The sequence below is a fragment of the Dendropsophus ebraccatus genome, chromosome 3 (genome assembly GCF_027789765.1).
Source record: "Dendropsophus ebraccatus isolate aDenEbr1 chromosome 3, aDenEbr1.pat, whole genome shotgun sequence".
NCBI lineage: Eukaryota > Metazoa > Chordata > Amphibia > Anura > Hylidae > Dendropsophus > Dendropsophus ebraccatus.
This window is the reverse complement of record NC_091456.1, coordinates 37,237,551-37,252,252: the sequence shown is the minus strand read 5'-3', so window position 1 is coordinate 37,252,252 and position 14,702 is coordinate 37,237,551.

The following is a 14,702-nucleotide window of genomic DNA, read 5'->3' as shown; positions in this document are numbered from 1 at the left end:
GACGTGGCTCTGTGTGGGCACCAGTACAGGTGAGTATAACTTGTTTTTTATTTGTCCCCCCCACACACACACACTTTAAAGGAAACCATTCACCCTGTGGCCCCCGGCAGAAACTGACATACAGTGATGTAAAGGTCAAAATACTTACCACATCGCTCCCGATCCCGTCCCGGAGCCCGTTGTTGACACAGAGAAATCGCCAATTCTTTTTCTCCCGCCCATTATGGTAATGAGCTGAGATGAGTCCAACGTCCATAGGAATCGACGGACGAGTCCAACTTATTCATGAGATCCTCTTCTCGTTGTTGCCCATCCACGCCTCCTGGAACTTGATTGACGTCTTCAGTCTTCTGACAAATTCCCGCGCAGGCGCCGTTGCGATGGTCTCGTCACCTCTTCTGCGCCTGCGTGGTAAACAGGATACGTGTTCGAGACAATCGGCGCACGCGCAGTAAACAGTGAGGCTGCGGAGCGGCTGCAATTGTAAACTGCGCATGCGCCGAAAACGACTGTCACGGCGCCTGTGCGGGATCCGGCGAGAAGAAAGAAGACGAGGAGGAAGAGGACCCGGCGTCAATCAAGTGTCGGAGGCGGGGAGAAGGCTGGACTTCGGACCCGGCGGCGCTCATTACCATAATGGGCGCGAGAAGAAGAATCGTCGATTTCTCCGTGTCAACAACGGGACCCAGGACGGGATCGGGAGCGATGTGGTAAGTATATTGACCTTTATGTCACTGTATGTCAGTTTCTGCCGGGGGCCACGGGGTGAATGGTTCCCTTTAAGGGTGCTTTCACACACACCGTATCCGCAGCGGATTTTACAGTGCGGATTAAATGCTGTGTTCATTCATTTAGTCAAATCCGCTGCAGATCCGGTAGGTGTGAAGGCACCCTAAAAGTCAATTCTTACTAATATTATTAACCTATCAAACCAGTTCTGTATACAATCTGAGCTACTTTTTTCTAGACATCTCTGGGTAGGTAGGTGGTGAGATGGATAGAGTAGAGCTATGGAAAATGATTTCACTTTCCTTCTCACTACGTCCCAACATCTCCACCATGTTCCTCCCAGCACTTTATTTCCTGCAGATTCAGTAGCTGTCTTCAGCAGGTTTTTCTGCACCTGCTAGTATCTCTAGGCATTTCAGCCGACCTAGTTGCTTCATCAGGAGGTTGGTTATTGATAATTCCTTAGTAAATTCTAACACAACCAACATGTTATGGTGTCCTGGGTGTTTCTGCTGATATGAAGCAGAATATGAAAGTGATAACATTTCAGATGAGGGGTAAAGGGAGATACTGTGTGTAATGGGAAGGCCAGTGATATTAAGCTGGAAGGTACAAATAATAAACAGGATGGTGAATTACAACATTACAAATAAAAGCAGTGTATAGAGCTGGTAGATGTGGAATTAGAACCTACAAAATAATACATAAATAGTACATGGAGTTTGTATGGAGGAGAAAAGCACTGGAGAAAGCACCCAAAATCCCAGTATGTGATGCTTGGGTAGTGGGGCACATCAAAAAGATCTACATGTAATTTAATAGTTTTGTTTGTGATATATTAAATAGTACCTGTCATTATAAAAAAAAAAAAATTGACCGATCGAGTGTGTCCTGGTGCGCTCCACTCCCTGCTCTGTCTCTGCCACCTAGATGGACCCCATAGACTTATACAGAGAGCATTTACACAGAGCTGACAGTGCATGTACTGCACGCAGACTTCTCCAGCCTCATTGTCAGACCCCAACCAATCAAAACTTTTCACATGTCTCTCTGATGTCAAAAGTTTTTTCTTTTTTTTTTTTTTTTTTTTTTTATACCCGTTCCCATTTAAGGGCTTTGAACAAAGTGAAGCTACATAAGTAATTTATTAATTTATTATAGCCTTGTTATTTATTTGAAATGGAACCTATTGGTGCCAAATATTGTATAATTCCTATGTCTTTCTGTTCTTCTTTTGTGTTTTGATCAAACTGACCAACATGAACAATGGCATGGGTTATTAATATATTGGTTTTAATTGTTAATTCCATCTATTGTTGACCCAGGTGTCCCACTGGGATCTCTGTGGTGCTTGTTGGTTGGGTGCCAATTTGATGCATATATATATATATATATACTGCTGAAAAAAATAAAGGGACCACTAAAGACAAAATCCAGTGGCGTATCTACCACCATAGCAACCATAGCAGCTGCTATGGGGCTCATGGCATTAGGGGGTCTAGCAAGGCCAGCTTCCCAGTTTAGAAGTTCTCTGAGCCCAGACACTCAGTATACCCCTGCATGTCATCCCAGTCACAGGCTCTATACAGTAAGCTGGATAACCACCAGCTTACTATATAGAAAACGTGATTATGACAGTCAGGAAGGTGTAGAGACGCAGGGCCCCCTCCCTTGCACCCCAGGCCCCTTCTCCACCTCTTCACTATGAGCTCATGCTTCTACCTGCTCCCAGACCTGGATTAAATCATCAGTCAACTCCTAGACAGTCTGTGGTGCAACGTGACGTTGGTGGATGGAATGAGACATGATGTCCCAGATGTGCTTGATTGAATTCAGGTCTGGGGAACATGCGGGCCAGTCCACGGCGTCTCCAGACTCTGTCACATGTGCTCAGTGTGAACCTGCTTTCATCCATGAAGACCACAGCCTCACCAGTGTCAAATCTGTGCCTGTGTATTCAGCTTTGCTTTAGTCTTCACACCACCTTATGCCCACTAGCGTTGGCTGAATCGTACTAATGGGTGACACAGGTCTCAGACCTTGTTACCTGGGCTGAGCAGAATGCTAAGCGTTCCCTGCTGACACCCGCGCTGCGAGATGGAGTTCTTAGGCTTCAGTTCCGGATCAGTTCCTGGCTCTGTGGCTCTATAGTGGATACTGTCCTGCACTGTTACTTCTAATCCACAGCGTGGGTTAAGGTTATCTTTTGGCTGGTCCCTCCTAAGAGGTTTAACACTGCATAGTGCTTTGTGTGGGTATTTGAGGGAAATTTGGTGACAGTGTGCTGTCTTGCGTCTTAACCATGCAGGGTACTGGCTAAGACTGAATTACGGGGACCTGGCAGAGGGCCAGGGCCCGGACAAGAATGCTGTGGAGAGCTATCTAGCTTGCGTCCTTTCTCCACACCGTCCCGAACGGAAAGCTCTTGCTCCTCCCCCACCCAAGGGACTAACTTCCTCTACAGCGTGTAGGGTGCGCTGTGATTGGGTAAAAAGAGTGCATTAGAAGAATAGAGAGAAGAGGTGATAGGAGAGAAGAAAGCAGAAATCCTACTGGTTCACAGATTCTGGTACACATAAACACAGTAACCCTTTGCGACCCTTCAGCTGTGCAGCTTCCATACATCAATACATAATACAGCAACATCTAGTGGACGACCCTTAATACTACTTCTACTATAATAAGACAACAAAAATTACAGACTTTTGTGAAGGGTGTGAATAATAGTAATACCGCTAGTGGGACACCACATTGGTGTTGTCTAGCAAATGCCAATCACCTCGACAGTGTTGGGCTATAAAAACCACACCAAGTTGTAGGTCCTTATATCACCCTCATTAAGTGTGTTTCTGACAGATTGAGCAGACAAATAAATATTAGTGGCCTGCTGAGGGTCTTTTTGCAGGGCTCTGGCACTGATCCTCCTTGCACCAAGGCGGGGGTAGTGGTCCTGCTGTTGGGTTGTTGCCCCCCTCCATGTCTTCTGGTATCTGCTTCATGTGCTGACGGACACAGCTAACCTTCTTTTCATAGCTCACATTCATGTGCCATCCTGGATGAGCTGCACTCCTGAGCACCACTGTGAGTTGTAGACACCGCCTTATGCTACCACTATGAGTGAGAGCAATGACAAAATGCAAAAGTGACAAAAACAACAGGATCCAAAAAGGATGAGAACAGAGAAATGGTCTGTGGTCACCACCTACAGAACCATGCCTTTATAGTGGTTGTCATGCTCATTGCTATCATTTTACCTGCTGTCTGTCTGCACAAATTCATTCACTATCAGTGTTGTTTCACAGAAGTGTCATTGACTTGGCATTCCATTGTGTTGTTTCAGTGTTCCTTTTATTGAGCAGTGTATATACAGTTGGGAAAATAAGTATTTGATACACCGGTAAGTTTGCAAGTTTTCCCACCTACAAAGAATGGAGAAGTCTGTAATTTATATTGTAGTTACACTTCAACCGTGAGAGACAGAATCTTTATTTAAAAAAATCCAGAAAACTACATTGTATGATTTTTGAACAATTCATTTACATTTTATTACATGAAATAAGTATTTGATCACCTACCAACCAGCAAGAATTCCGGCTCTCACAGACCTGTTAGTTTTTCCTTAAGAAGCTCCTCCTAGGCTGCACTCATTACCTGTATTAATTGCACTTAATTGCACCTGTCCACACACTCAATCAATCGCGCTTCAATCTCTCCACCATGGCCAAGACCAAAGAGCTGTCTAAGGAAACCAGGGACAAAATTGCAGACCTCTACAAAGCTGGGATGGGCTACAGGACAATAGGAAAGCAGCTTGGTGAGAAGGCAACAAATGCTGGTGCAATTATTAAAAAATGTAAGTAACACAAGATGACTGTCAACCTTCCTCGGTGTGGGGCTCCATGCAAGATCTCACCTTGTAAGGGTAAGGTTTGATTTTAAAAAATGGCTGTGCTCCATAGTAAACTTTTGATTTGGCCCTATGCCTCTCATTATTATCACCGCCACTTTGTTACTGACCAAATCCTGTATACCAAGACCGATATTACCAATAATACCAGTAAACAAAGAGCAAATATTACCACAACACTATGGACACTAGTATTTCCATCATATTATTACTGACCAAATCCAGTATACTAAGATCAGTAATACCAACAGTACCCGTTTAAAAGGGACATATATTACCACCACATACTGACTGATGCCACCATGCTGCTACTGAATAGAATCCACTGAACAAAGACCAATATCACCTCATACAGTCACCATATATGGGTACACCAGCTCTACACCGGCTCTCCGCACCATATAAATGATTACAGTGCAGTTACATCCAGTGATTTACAGGGGGTATCTTCTAAGTAAATTACAGGAGACATCTTCTCTGATCGGAGGTGCTCACTTTTCCTTTTCTTTTCCATCTGCCATGAGCCATCATGAGGACTTCTCCCATTCACGACTCGTCTCCACAGAATCTGCCATATAGGCTTCTCACTCATGCATCATCACCATCCTCCACATCACCTTTGTCGTGCATATTGATTTGGGGCCAGTCTCCTGCTTCCTGCTGACGTCATCTTCAGGCGTGCATGCGCTGTTGCTAGCACGGGACGCCTGTGTCCTGGATCAGTCGGGTCTTCAAGCTCCTCTGCCCAGTATCGTGCATGCGCCTTAGTGCGGAGGAGCAGCGCAGGCATGTTGAGCGTAACAACTGAGGGCATTGGCTTCATGCCCTCAGCACTCCTGCTATGCTCCTCCGCACTATGGCGCATACGTGATTCCAGGCACAGGTTAGGCATATGACCCGCAGCTCTATTCATTCCTATGGAGCCGCCGGAGAGAGCCGAGTAAGCCAGAAGAGTGCATACTTGGCTCTTTCCGATAGGAATTTATAGAGCCGCGGGTGATGTGCCATACCCGCGGCTCTATTCATAACAAAGAAGCTGCTACTGAATAGAATCCACTGAACAAAGACCAAAATCACCTCATACAGTCACCATATATGGGTACACCAGCTCTACACCGGCTCTGAGCACCATATAAATGATTACAGTGCAGTTACATCCAGTGATTTACATGGGGCACCTTCTCTGAGTAAATTACAGGAGACGTACAGAGGGCCTCGAACATAGTAAGTGCAATATGTTCTGACTGATAAATTTAAAAGATAACTTAAAATCTTAACATGACTATTTGCCGTTCTATGGAGCAATTCGAGTTCTCACATGAAATGCTCCTCTCTAGAAGACAGACTTTCTCTCCTTCCTGAAACATTAGCCCTTACAGGATATGGTGACCTTGTAGAAGGCCTATAATCTATGTTCACAAATGACTAATTCATCAGTGTTTCAGAAGACTATTTACACCTACATTTTACATACTAATCATTTGTTAGCTAACGGATAAATTATAGATGAAATCTCCTTATGTGCAGTCTCGATTTTCACAGATTGTGCACATCTGTCCTACAATTCCATTTAAAGGGGTTGTCTGTCACTTAAAAAAAAATCTAAACTTGCTGGGGTGGTAGAAAAATAGATTCACTTCTCCAAATTTCACTTCTCCAAAGCACTAGGCTATGTTCCCACAACGTATGTTTTTCATAAATCACGGCCGTTGTACTGCAGTACTGGCCGGATGATCTTCACTGCAGTTGAATTCGGATGCGGGATGATCTTCCATTCTGTGACCCGGCCGGGTCATGGAACGGCAGGAGTCATACAATGTGTGAACATAGCCTTAGGCTGGGTTCGTACTACATTTTTGCAATCCGTTTGATCCGTTTTTCCATTGATTTCCGTGATGAATAAAGGATCAAAACGCATTAGGTTTTTTTTAAACGTACACAAAAATGTAGCTGACCTTATTATTGTGTACGTTAAAAAAACCTGATGCGTTTTGATCCTTTCTTCATAATGGTAGTCAATGAAAAAAATACAGATCAAAATGGATGCACGCAAAATGCATCCGTTTTTTTTTTTAAACGGATTTAAAAAAAAAAAAAAAAAGGGATTGCTAAAATCTAGTTTGAATCCAGCCTTACTAAGAGGCTGCCTATTCCTAAGCCTAAAATCTACCATAACACCTCAGTATACCTGCTAAAGCAGAAATCTATACTATCTTACAGGAACATTTCCGGAGAGTGTGCTGGGACTTTGGGACAAGCTAGCTACCACTCAGGCCCCATGACAAGTGCTGCAGCAGTACCGCAACATCTGCTAGCACTGCACAGAACATCTAGCAGCCCAGTCGGTCACCACACTAGAACAAACAGAGGATCACATTGTGGCAAAGAAGGGGAAACATTCACTAGCCTGCTTTCACACACAGCATTTGCCTGATTTGTGTCTAGCAATTTTCATAATTTTTCATAGCGTTTCTGTGTGGTTTTTATTGGCTAAAAAGCCTTTGCCAGTGTGGACGATGATGAAGATTACAAATTTAGGGGAGGAAAAGCAAAATCAACAACACTAGAGACTCATTGTGGATTCAATGGGAAATATCTGAAACAAATCCTCAGTGTATTCACCACATAAACTGACATGCTACAGATATATCATCCGCACTGCAGGTCATTTTTCATGTAGATTACAGAGCGGGTCACCCATGCATGGCTATTGCTCCTTTAATTCTCTATGGCCCGTTTGATCTGCCAACAATCTGCAAGTTATCCTCTATTCTGTGTATAGAGGATAACTTGCTGAAAAAAAACACCGCTTTAGGGCTCGTTCACACTGAGCAAAAGCAGCTGAATTTCTGCGCTGAATCAGTGCTGAAATTTCAGCCGTTAAAATAGGTGCAGAGCTAATTTCCATTGTGTTGAATGGAAATTCTGCTCTGCAGTTCACACGGTGGAATTTCCACACTGAAATAATCCGCTTTCCGCCAGAAGAATGAACATGTTCATTCTTCCGCTAGCGGAAGCCTATACAAATCAATGGGGCTCTGATTTTCTGTTTCAGCGCGGAATACGCGCGTATTCAGCGCGGAATACAAGCGTAATACAAGCGGAAATTACTCGCTGAATAAGCGCGGAAATGGGGAAAAAAAGGGGGGAGGAGGATTCTAGTATATATTCTGGTATAGTCTAGTTTACTCGCCGAATACTCGCTGAATTTCAGCGCTGAATGCATGCAGACTCAGCGCGGATTCCTCGAGTATTCCGCGCTGAATTTGTCAAGAGCTGATTACGAGCTGAACACTTTCCTAGCGGAATACGCAGGGATTCTGCTTACATTCTGCTTATATTCTGCTCGGAATTCAGCGTCAGTTGATTTCAGGCGGAAATATTTCCTCGCGTAATCCGCCCCTTTTGCTCTGTGTGAACGTAGCCTTAATCCTTAAGACACACACACACACACATCTGCCAACAATCTGCAAGTTATCCTCTATTCTGTGTATAGAGGATAACTTGCTGAAAAAAAACACCCCTTTAAGCCTTAACACACACACACACATATATATATATATATATATATACATTGTAGTATATATAGATATATATATATATATATATATATATATATATATATATATATATATATATATCATTTATAACGAATATTGGTGGAAAATGGAAAACCATCTGTATTTTATATATAAGTGTGAACAGGCCCAAGGCAGTTTTTGAGGCCTATTTGGGTATATTTTATCTTAAAGGAGAAGTTCGGCGCAGCGCAAAAAATCACTACAGGCATTTAGTTGATGGCTTCCATTTAATGGTAAATAATTAGCATTAAATGGCAGCTATGCAGTAAATTTCAACAATTTGTGAACATAGCCTTTCTGTGTTTTCAATCCACTCCTGGTTCTGGTTGCAAAATACTGACTAAAATACTGTGTGGGAACAGAGCCTTAAAACTATTGCTGTGTAAGGCTATGTTTCTGCAATCCATTTTTTTCATCCGTTTTTGCAAAGAAAAAACACGGATGAAAAACAGATGGAAAAAACGGTTGCATTTGTGTGCATCCATTTTGATTAGAGATGAGCGAACCGGGTTCGGGTTCGAGTCCATCCGAACCCGATCGTTTAGCTTTTGATTAGCGGAGGCTGCTGGACTTGGATAAAGCTCTAAGGTTGTCTGGAAAACATGGATACAGCCAATGACTATATCCATGATTTCCACATAGCCTTAGGGCTTTATCCAACTTCAGCAGCCACCGCTAATCAAATGCTGAACGATCGGGTTCGGATGGACTCGAGCATGCTCCAGGTTTGCTCATCTCTAATTTTGATCAGTTTTTCCATTGACTTCTATTATACAAAAAATGAGGTTGACTAGTTTTTGTGTCCATTAAAAAACAGATCCGTTTTGATCTTTTTTGGAAGTCAAGGGAAAAACTGATTATTTTTTTTCAAAAACGGATTGCAAAAATGTAGTGTGAACCCAGCCTGTTGACCTTACAGACACATGATCCAGTGAAAAAAAAACACACCTTTAGATTGAGATTAGTCAATGAACATTTTCATTACCAAGTTAAAATATTATTTCTGTTTAAGACAACTGCTGTAATATTATAAAACTGTGATGCATTTAGGTGTTTTTTTGTTGTTTTGATGGGAAATAAACTGATTTTGCTTCTGGATCACTTGGACTGATGGTACTGAACACTGGCCCCTTCACAGCCACTGGCAGCTAAGTTTCCCAGCTATCAGGTAACATTCGGAGATGCTGACTACGCATTATCACGCTGAACACTGCACCACAGCACACACCAGATGGGCAGAGAGGAGCTAATAAAAGTGACTGGTATGGCGACAAGGAGCTGCTGTGCCAAATGTTTGTGTGTGGTGTCTGGAAGACCTGCAAAGAGATTACATCTGGGCCTGTCACAGTGACTTCTTCATGAAAATATCAGTGGGCAGAAGGCTGGAATGGCTTGTCCATTGTAAGGCTATGTTCACACGTCGTATTAGACCGACCGTTCCGTGAGTACCGGCCGGATGATCTTTCCGGCCACAGGGTTCCGATGCGGGCGCATCAGCGTGCGCCCGCATCAGAACTTGCCACAGCACACAATGAAGCAAGCAGCCGGAGCCGCTCGCTTCATTGTGTGAGCTGACAGGGTTTCTTACAGCCGCAAATCATTGAATTGCGGCCGTAGAAAACTGACATGTCAGTTATTTGCAGCGCCGCACGGGATCCCGGCCGGAGCGTATACGATGTGTATGTGCTCCGGCCGGGATCCCATTGAAGTAGAAGCAGTGTTCACAGGCACATAATGTATGGCTGTTGTTGCCGATGGCAACAACGGCCGTACTTTTACGTAGTGTGAACATAGCCTCAAAGAGGCAGCACCCTGTAGGCCTGGAAGAGAGTGACAAAGGTGCCTGTGAATGTACTACATTTGTACTACTGTATTTGTAAAAAAAGAGGGCCAAGTGTAGGAGAGACCTCCCTCCTGTTGAAAAAGTTATATTGTGGGTTGACATCACAGGGGTCGACATCATCTTTATTATGACAATGTGAGTGCAATTTACTGAGGTAATTATAGTGCTTGAAAAAGCACTATATTGTAATCCGTATTCTTCTTCCGCTTCTTCTTCCAGCTATTCTTTAGCAATTAATAAAGCCCGAACCGCTTTGCGCACAAACTCCGTTCAAACTGCGTTTCAAAGTCCTCAGCTGTGACAGGTGTGCTATATTTTTTTTGTTTCGATTGGATTTGTCGTTTTTAAGAAATTTACATTTAAAAACCCCTAATTTCCCATAGGAAATAATGGCCCATAGGAAATAATAGCCACACTGTAAACGCTAACAGCCAATCACTGCACATATGCAAATAGCTGAAATATAGCAGCCAATAGAAATTCTAAGGTCCTGACAATATCCACGCAGTCACATGTCCACTATTGGCCAATAAAAGATGTAGAAGATGGAAGGTCTTTAACGATTTTGTCTCACTGACATGAGTAAGATTGTCACCGTAACCAACCAATGATCTTTACCATTATAAGTAGCAGAGGTAAGTCAGTGATGTAGCAGTGATCAGTCAGGTAGCAGAACCAACCCGCATGACACAGCAGAGCTGAGTCAAAGTTGTAGTAGAGCCAATATCGCATGACAAAGCAGAGCTGAGTCACTGTTGTAGCAGAGCCGATACCCGCATTACACAGTAGAGCAGAGTCGCTGTTGTAGCAGAGCCTATACCCGCATGACAAAGCAGAGCTGAACCGGTGTTGTAGCAGAGCCAATACCCGCATGACACAGCAGAGCTGAGTTGGTGATGTAGCAGAGCCGATACCTGCATGACACAGCAGAGCCGAGTCGGTGTTGTAACAGAGCAAATACCCGCATGACACAGCAGAGTCAGGTCGGTGTTGTAGCAGAGCCGATACGCACATGACACAGCAGAGTCGAGTCGGTGATGTAGCAAAGCTGATACCTGCATGGCACAACAGAGGTGAGTCAGTGAAGTAGCAGAGGTGAGTCAGTGATGTAGCAGAAGAGAGTCAGGGATGTAGCAGAGGTGAGTCAAATTAGCTCTCAAAGTGAGTTCCTTAATTATATTAAAGATAGAGATTCTTTATCTACATTTCTTTCTATCCTGTGGAGCATTCATTTTTGTTCTTTAGATTCTATTGTTCTTTATAGCAAAATTGTTTTCAAACTTACTATATTGTATCCTATTTATATCTTCCTTTAATATATAACTGTATTGTTATTGATAAAATTTGAAAAATCCAATAAAAATATTTGGGAAAAAAATATTTTTTTATAATAATAATAATAATTAATAATATTTATTTGTATCGCGACAACATTTTCTGCAGCTCCATCCTCGGAAGGTGCTGCGGAAGGATGGACCATCCATGCATTCTTTTTTGGACGCTGTTCCGTTCCACATATTGTCTGTTTTGTGGAACAGAGGCTGCAATAGAGGTAAATGGACCTGTTTGAAAAGGACGACATACGGATGCACCATCTGTGTGCCATCCGTTTTTACTGAAGCATTGCCTGGTAACCCTTAGGCAGGATCCTCTCGGTGGCCATATATTACCCTCCAATTCATTTTCACAGATCTGCAAAAACGGATGCCAAACAGATGCATCACTAATGCCATACAGCTGGCTTCTCAAGGGCATCACTGATCCTGATTTCTGAGGTCCCAGAAGAAAAACTGATGTGTGGATGAGGCCTAATACTGATAAAACACATCATTGCATACAAAGGTCAGGAAGTCGGAAGAATCTTTGGAGTCCAGTACAGTACACAGTGTACCAGAAGAACAAAATGGTGCCACATTTACCTGTTTCTATAGAAGCAGCTAGTCCTGGTAGAAGAGCAGCACAGGACTGCACTATACTATAGAGAGGGAATAATAGACATACACTTTAGCACTTTTCACCAGTAAAATGATCACCATCTAGCCATTTACATGTACCGGAGATCCGGACTGTCTGTGACTTTGTATGTTGAGTATGGTTTTATGTTACAGTGGTCCAAGAAAGACCATTGTGTGTTGAAAATATTGTAACCTGAGGCCGTTGTAACTTGAGAGATCACTGTACTTAGAGCACTTTCCAGCGCCCCCTAATTCCTCTGATCTGCTTTCAGACTATACTGAAATATTATAGAACAATACATGCTTGTAATTCCTATAGTAAACCTTTCAGAAAGAAAAGGCTGAGTCACACTGAGAGTGGACAACCATCTTTATAGCTCTACATAGACTACACTGGTGTGAGGTGGTATCCACAATGATAATGATGTTCAACCATCCCAGTGTTTGTTCACACATGCAGGTTTTAATTGTAATTATTGAATACAAAGCCAGCGACAGATCATAAATGTAGAGTGGGGACACTGATACTTCTTCTTTTTTTTTTTTTTTTTTTTTAAAGCATTAGTCCTCAAATATAAAAAGTTACAGATCACACTGGGTCTTACTCCTGAGCTGGAGGTCTGTATCTTACAATTGTACCGGGTGTTAAGGGGGTATTCCAAGATTAAATAACTTGTCCCCAGGATAGGATCCAACCTTCTGACCCTCCGAAGATCTCCGTATCGGCTAGTGGATCCTTTGTTTTGAATAGAGCCATGGGTATGGCATGTGACCTGCGGCTCATTCCTATGGAGCTGCTGTACTGTGCTTTACTCCTCTCTCTCCGATGGCTCCATAGGAATGAATAGAGTCATGGGTCATGTGCTGTACCCACAGCTCTATTCAAAACAAAAGAGCCGCAGGCCGTTACAGAGGTCAGATTTTTTATGTTATTTTATCTTGGTATACCCCTTTAAGAGCTGAAAGCCTCAGAAACATACACCAGCTAAGAGCTCCCTCAGTACCATGCTGCGTCCCCTGCCCAGGACTGTATTAAAGGTAACCAATCAGCCCGTTTGGGCTGATATGGTTCCCTTGAGCATTGTATAAAGCACCTGGAGCGGCCCCGGCACGTACCGGCCGCGGCCGCAGCAGGTGCTTTATAACGGAGAAAATGACTTTTATTCCCCGGCTCGTAACTAGATACAAGCGGGGAAGTAGTCATGGTGGGCGGCTCCCCACTCGTATCTAGTCACTGCGCTCTGCCTGTCAGCGCGCTCAGAGGGGATGATTGACAGGCAGAGAGGTCTGTTACTGGCCTCTCTGCCTGTCAATCATCCCGCCGAGCACGCTGACAGGCAGAGCGCAGTGACTAGATACGAGCGGGGTGCTGCCCACCATGACTACTTCCCCGCCCGTATCTAGTCACGAGCCAGGGAATAAAAGTCATTTTCTCAGTTATAAAGCACCTGCTGCGGCCGCGGCCGGTACGTGCCGGGGCCGCTCCAGGTGCTTTATACAATGCTCAAGGGAACCATATCAGCTCAAACGGGCTGATTGGTTCCCTTTAACAGCTGCTGCATGGGTTTTTAACATGGTTTTTAATGGCTTAAAACATAAATAAATTTCCACATTAAATCAATGATTAGAGCCGTCTGCATATTGTCTGAAGCAATTTTCACCACAGGATTGGTAGACTGGTAGGTGATAGCTCCAGGCGTCACATTTGCCACCGCCAGACCAGACCTGACCAATACAGCCATACTGTGACTGGATAACACCGCCACACCAGACCTGACCAATACCGCCATACTGTGACTGGGTAACACCACCAGACCTGACCAATACCGCCATACTGTGACTGGGTAACACCGCAATACCCGACCTGACCAATACCACCATACTGTGACTGGATAACACCGCCACACCAGACCTGACCAATACCGCCATACTGTGACTGGGTAACACCGCAATACCAGACCTGACCAATACCGCCATACTGTGACTGGATAACACCGCCACACCAGACCTCAACAATACCACCATACTGTGACTGGATAACACAGCCACACCAGACCTCAACAATACTGCAATATCCCGCCACCCCCTAACCCCTCAAAAGAACACCAGATTTACTGGCAAGTCTGAAAGGGAGATGAGAGACTAAAGAAATAAAAAGTTGTTTCTTTCCCCTGCTCCCTGGTGCTACCCCCATACAAGGTGCTGCCCTAGGCACCAGACCATGGACGCCTAGTGGTAAATATGGCCCTGCCCCTGCCCAACCATCTGGTATACAGGTTGTTCATTACCATACAAGTAAAAAATAATTTGAGCAAGCAACCTAGTTTTGTAAATAATTTTGACTTTTTTGTGTGTTCTACGCCAAGGCACAGGGGTGATAAATCCCTCCCCCACATGCGTCTTCCTGAGCAGGTTTTACAGATTGGGTAAGAAACTGATGAAACCTAAGAATACCACTAAAAAGACCTCATATCAGCTACATGGGCTGCTTCTATAGATGTATGCCCTTGACTAACAATGAAGGTCACATACTTGGGGTATGGTTACTTTCTAACAGTAGCTGTAATGTTCACTATTCCCGCAGTACAGTCCCTAACATTCTAAGCCTCTTGACGTGCACATTCCAATCAGCAATGCTTCCTCAGTTACTAATTCCTTTGTGACTATACCAGATCAGTCAATGATTT